This window comes from Babylonia areolata, chromosome 27, assembly GCF_041734735.1.
Source record: "Babylonia areolata isolate BAREFJ2019XMU chromosome 27, ASM4173473v1, whole genome shotgun sequence".
Classification (NCBI taxonomy): Eukaryota; Metazoa; Mollusca; class Gastropoda; order Neogastropoda; family Buccinidae; genus Babylonia; species Babylonia areolata.
Window position 1 is genome coordinate 14,457,864 of NC_134902.1, and position 6,000 is coordinate 14,463,863.

At 40.0% G+C, this 6,000-nt stretch overlaps 1 protein-coding gene across 1 annotated transcript in view; it reads right to left on the reverse strand.

Annotated features, from left to right (window-relative positions):
- Window positions 1–5,315, reverse strand: part of LOC143301108 (uncharacterized) — a 31,048-nt gene extending 25,733 nt beyond the window's left edge. Inside the window, exon 1 of the mRNA XM_076615158.1 lies at window positions 5,031–5,315. The gene's annotated coding sequence lies outside the window, so the exon portion shown is untranslated. The remainder of the gene's footprint in view (window positions 1–5,030) is intronic.
- Window positions 5,316–6,000: the final 685 nt, after the last annotated feature.

Consider the following 6,000-nt stretch of genomic DNA (forward strand, 5'->3'; position numbering starts at 1 on the left):
TACACTCACACATGCTTGCAGCATGCATACACCCATGCACACCCATGGACACTTGAACATGTACACAACTGCTTTTTTCATTAATTAATTTTATACAACTTATTCCCTTAATCTGCTGGTAATACATGCAGTAATAGCAGGAAATATGATATAAAGATAAATAACAATGATCATGATGTTCTTGTTTTCAACTGAAACATTTACTGAGCATTAAGAACCTAAAATTCTGACAGATTTGACATACTGACTTCAAATCACCAGTCGAAATCTGCACAACAAAACAAAACAAAAAACCCAAAAAACAAGTGAACAATATGTATGATCAAAACCACAAACTTACTGTGGGACTCTTGAGCTCACAAGCAAGAACTATGTGTATAAGTCCCATTTGATATGCTGTTTCAAAATCTGAGTATCCTTTTGCGAATTTCTTAGTGCATAATAACAGACCCCTCCCTGTTTGTCGCGTTTTGAGAATTTCTTCTGTCACCAGGTCAAGCATCTGTTGTAGTTATCATGGGAGGGGTGAGTCATGACTTGTTCCTCAGTGAAACATGGGTTACCACATGCAAACTGTTCCTCTACCGTTTCAAATGATGTTCCCTTTTTCGCTGTAAATTGACGCACAATGGCATTTCAGACCATTTTTAAGAAAACCTGAGGAACTTTTAATCCCCATTTCTTCTTCTTTGTTCATGGGCTGCAACTCCCACGTTCACTTGTATTTACGTGTGACTGTTTTTACCCCACCATGCAGCCATTCTCCGTTTTCAGGGGTGAGCATGCAGGGTATGTTCTTGTTCCAATAAGCCATCAAACTGACATGGATTACAGGATCTTTAACGTGCATATTTGATTTTCTGATTGCACATACACACATGAAGGGGGTTCAGGTACAAGGGAAAAAATCTCCACCCTGTAACCACCAGGTGCCGTTAACAAGATTTGAACCCGGGACCCTCAGACTGAAAGTCAAACGCTTTAACCACTCAGCTATTGCACCCGTCATTTTAATCCCCCAAAATAGATGGCTCTGAAGTTTGTATAATAAAAATAACCATCAAAATCAGAATTATTCTTTTGTGTTTGTGAGCTGCAAATCCCATGTTAACTTGCCATCAAGTTGGCAGATATACTCTGATTATGGAAATACATATGATGGTTATGTTCTTTTTTCCATAACCTACCAACTTACATGGATTACATATGTTCTTCAACATGCACGTTCATCTCCTGAATGCACATTCACACAACGGGGCTTCAAATCTGTTGACCTGGCAGATCTCCACCCTCAACCACCACCAGCAAGACACTGCGAGCAGAATTCAAACCCAGGACTCTCAGAGGTCAGATTGAAAGTTGCACATGCTGAATCAATAATAATAATTATTATCATTATTATTCTATTTATAAGAGACACAGTACTTGGCACTACATCCATCCCTCTTTCCAGTTCAGTCAGGAACCTTGGTGTTGTCCTTGACAACACACTGTCCATGCAAAAATTTATCAGTCAGAAATGTCAATCCTGCTACTGTCAATTACGGTGCATCAGTTCCATCCGGAAATATCTGTCCATTGATGCAACATCCAGACTTGTCATTTCTCTTATTCTCTTTCGCCTTGACTACTGTAACTCTCTATTGTCTGGTTTGCCTGCTTCATCCATTCAGTCTTTTCAGTGCATACAAAACTCTGCTCGTCCTCAGAAAGAAAAGATCTGAGCACATCACTCCTCTTTTGCAACATCTCCACTGGCTCCCTGTCTCACACAGAATAAAGTACAAGATCAGCACTCTATGTTATAAATGTATTCACAAGTCTGCCCCTTCCTATCTCTGCGGCTGCCTTCACCTCTATACTCCATCTCGCTCACTACAATCGGCTTTGAATCCACTCTGTTTACGCATACCCAGATTCAAACACTCAACAGCTGGCCGCCGTTCTTTCTGTCTCTGGACCTTACAATTAGAATGAACTTACTCTTTCGCTTTGTCAAGTCTCCACACTCAGTTCTTTCAAGTCTGGCCTTAAAACCCACCTCTTCCCAAAATAGCTTCCCTTCCCTGCCTCTTCCTTGTCTTCAGTTTCTCCAGTTTTAGAGTTATGCATGTGTGTGAATGACTGGTGCGAAAGTGCTTTGATTTGTCTCTGCACAAGATTCAGCGCTATAAATTTACCATTACTGATTATTATTATTATCATATTATGAGCTCCGAAACAGACCACCTGAAACTAAAAACAAGAACAAAAAACAAAATCCCACCCATCACAGGCACCAAGCATGATCCCCAACCAATGTATGTTGGTGCTTGTGTGTGTGTGTGCAAGTGTGTATGTGCATGAGTGTGTGTGCATCTGTGTGTATGTGAATGCTTGTGTGAGTTTACCTGCCTGTCTCTGTGTGTCTGTGTCTATGCATGTTTGTGTGCATGCGCGCACATGTGTGTAACCATGCATGTTTGTAAATAGCTGTGTATCTGTATGAGTAGGCTGACAGAATAACAAACAAAAAATGGCCTATCATTAGTATCAATGTGTCACTGTTCCATGTGCATAATTTGTTGATGCCAGTTTCTCTGAGTGCTTTCATCAAAAAGCTTCCAGGAACAATGAACAGAAGTTTATATTCCTATTCCTATCTCTCTGCTGATCTGTAAACATTCCATTTTTCAGACATATTGCAGTTCCAAATTTTTTTAAACTGATAAAGTGCGATAACTCTGACTACGCTAAAGATGGTTTTCCAAATTTGTTCTTTTATCTTTTTTTTCTGGAAAAGCACACCCCTACCAATTGCTTAAAGTCACTGATAAGGCCACAACTAGACTCTCAACAGTATGTCCTCTTTACCATACACTTGAATTTTATTGTTGTAATTTGTATTATCATATTACCATACTCAAGAGTTTTACTGCACAGTCGATTCTCTCCAGTGAGCTTCTGCAGTCTGATCTGCCATGTGATTATATTCGTGAATCACTTTTCTTTCTTCTTCTTTCATTCAGCATCATGAGCTACAACTCCAATGTCCACTCAGAAATATGTGGGCTTTTGCACCTACGACAGTTTTAACCCCAACATTTTGGCCACCATGCTCATGTTTTCAGGGGTGTGCATGCTGGGTACGTTCATGTTTCCATAGCCCCACCTAAGTGGACATAGATTATCCATTTATCGATCTTTAACCAGCATATTTGGTCTTTAGATCAGCATGTATGTACAAATGAAGGTTAAAAAAAAAAAAAAAAAAAGGCACTGACAGGTCTGCAGATAATTAGGTTGAACTGAGAAGTTGGAAAAACTCAACCCTGAATGCATCAGGCACCGATACTGGGATCAAAACCACAACCCTCAGACTGAAAGTCCAGCACTTCAACCATTAAGCTAATGTGCCTGTCAGTAGTGGATTACTGAGCATGGACATGACATTTGCTGGGTATTTTATGCTGTTTTGTTGGTTTTTTTAATTGACTTTTGTTTGTTACTCAGGTGCCATTCAAAAATGAGGCAGTCACCAGAGTTCTGTACTTTTGTGCTGATCTTCCTTTCCACCTCCTCTTCACTCTGTGATGTTTGTTTGTGTATGTGTGTGTGTGTTTGTTTCTTAGGGCAACAACTGATCAATCATCATCTGAATAAGCAATCTGAAAGAGGCAAAATATTCTATATAATCTTGCATACAGAAATTGTGCGTGCGTGCATGTGTTTGTTCTTCTTCAATTTAACACTTTACACCTGTTCACTAAGACGGAAAAAAGTATGTGTGCACACATGTTCTGTTAGTGTGTGCTGTCGGTGTGTGTGCTTGTATGCACTGATCTAAAAATTCTTTAGATCAGTGGGGGATGTGTGTGTGTGTGTGTGTGTGTGTGTGTGTGTGTGTGCGATGCGTGTGTGTGTGCATTTATGTTTCTGAGTGGTGTAGCAGTGTATAGTGTGTTTAGTGTGTGTGTTAATGTTAGAGTGTGTGTGAATGATTCACTGTGTGCTTTCTGTGTGTTGTGCCATTGTGTGTGTGTGTGTGTGTGTGTGTGTGTGTGTGTGTGTGTGTGTGAGAGAGAGAGAGAGAGAGAGAGAGAGAGAGTTTGTGAACATGTGCCACTGTGTGTGCGTGTGTGTGTGTCTGTGTGTGTGTGTGTGTGAGAGAGAGAGAGAGAGAGAGAGAGTGTGTGTGTGTGTGTGTGTGTGTGTTTGTGTGACTTATGTATGTGTTGGGGTGGGTGGGGAGGTTGGTTTCAAGCTATGTGAGCCAACAGCTGAAGCACACATACACACACCCACACTATCACAGCACAAAACAAACACACAGACAATCCACAGGATATTATAATTATACATTCTCCAAAACTTTTCTACCAAGTCTTAGCACAATTTCATGGAACTGATTATAACTACTGTCAAGTTTAAAATTACATAAATATTCATATTGTCAAGTTTAAAATTATAACTGACATTAAATTAATATAATCCATTAAAATGCAACAACATCAGTTATTAAACATTAAGAGTTAAGTATAAGTCTACTTAAGTGTTATGCTTATTTTGTCTGCTACTGTCTGTTAACAGATCTATTTTGATTCAAAAAGACAAATGACTTTTTCTTTAACCAGTTAAAAATAAAACCGCCATGCTAAACCATATCAAAACTGTTGTCTGGAGCATAATAAAATTTATGTCAACTCACAGTACATAACTCATTACATAATCATCAGACTCAGAAATAATAACACTGCAGAGCTCAAGTCATGTCTGCTTTATTGTTGTTTATTTTTCTCGAAATTTTATGATCTGTCTTTTACTGTGGATGCTTGATCGAGCAAACAGTAAAACGCAATGATTGTAAATGAAAATAAAAGCCACAGCAGCCGAACATTTTGCACCGTACGCATCAGCTCGGGACTATCGGACCATGATTTAAATGCTGGCAACAGCAGACGAGTAGTGATTATAAAACCGCTGCAAACATACATGTACATATAAATATCATAATAAAATTTCCAGCATATTACACAAACGGAAATTCTCACCAACAAGGAAGTTGCAAGTCGCCATCTTGCTTCGTCTTGTTGTGACCTCATAATGGGGTCACCGTCAGAGTCCCTGATGGCTCAGCTGCTGATGGCTCAGTTGAGCACGCGTTTAACAGCTCAGAATGTGAGCGTAATGAAATCAGAAACAAGCGCAAAACAGCAACACTTAAAACAAGTTTACCCACAAAATTAATCATCCAAAATATACGACAGTACGACTGTCGTCTGCCGCGGCTTCACCCAATCCACGCGCAAGTGGGGTCAGTCTACGTCACAGCCACAGTTCTGTGACAGTTCTGTCTGTCTCTGTAATCTGCAAAATGATAAACCATTCTGAGCTGTCATTCCACTCAGTGTTTCGTGGCCTGAAACTAGTAAAGCATAACATGATAGGAGCACACGTTCAATACCGAGCTGTAATTCTCGACATCCATTTCGAGGGTGATATGAGAATGAAGATAAAATTAGATCAGTTCTAAGAATTTGCACCTGATCTCAAGAAGAAAATTAAAAGCCGTCATACGCATAGGCCCAATGTGACAGTAAGAAACGTTTTTTTGTTAAATGTTATCAGAGTGGTAAAATAGACATCGTTCTGTCTCATCCATGAAAGGAATCAGTCGCGTCTTCTTGTTTCACATAATTATCAGTCCTCAAGTAGAAAAAATTGATGCCTGGAGTGTGTGAATCCGGATAATATTAGTGGTGAAGAAAGATTGCTCAGTTACAACAAGCACTGATCCCGATTTAGTACTTTGTGTGTACCTCACTGGGTCTCTCACACACACTGACACACACACACACACCGTGCTGACTCACACTCAGTCACACACACACACACACACACACACACTGTCACACACACACACACACACAACTTGAAACACACACACACACAAAACACACACACGCACGCGCGACACTGACACACTCAGTCAGTGGCACACAGACACACACTGACACAACT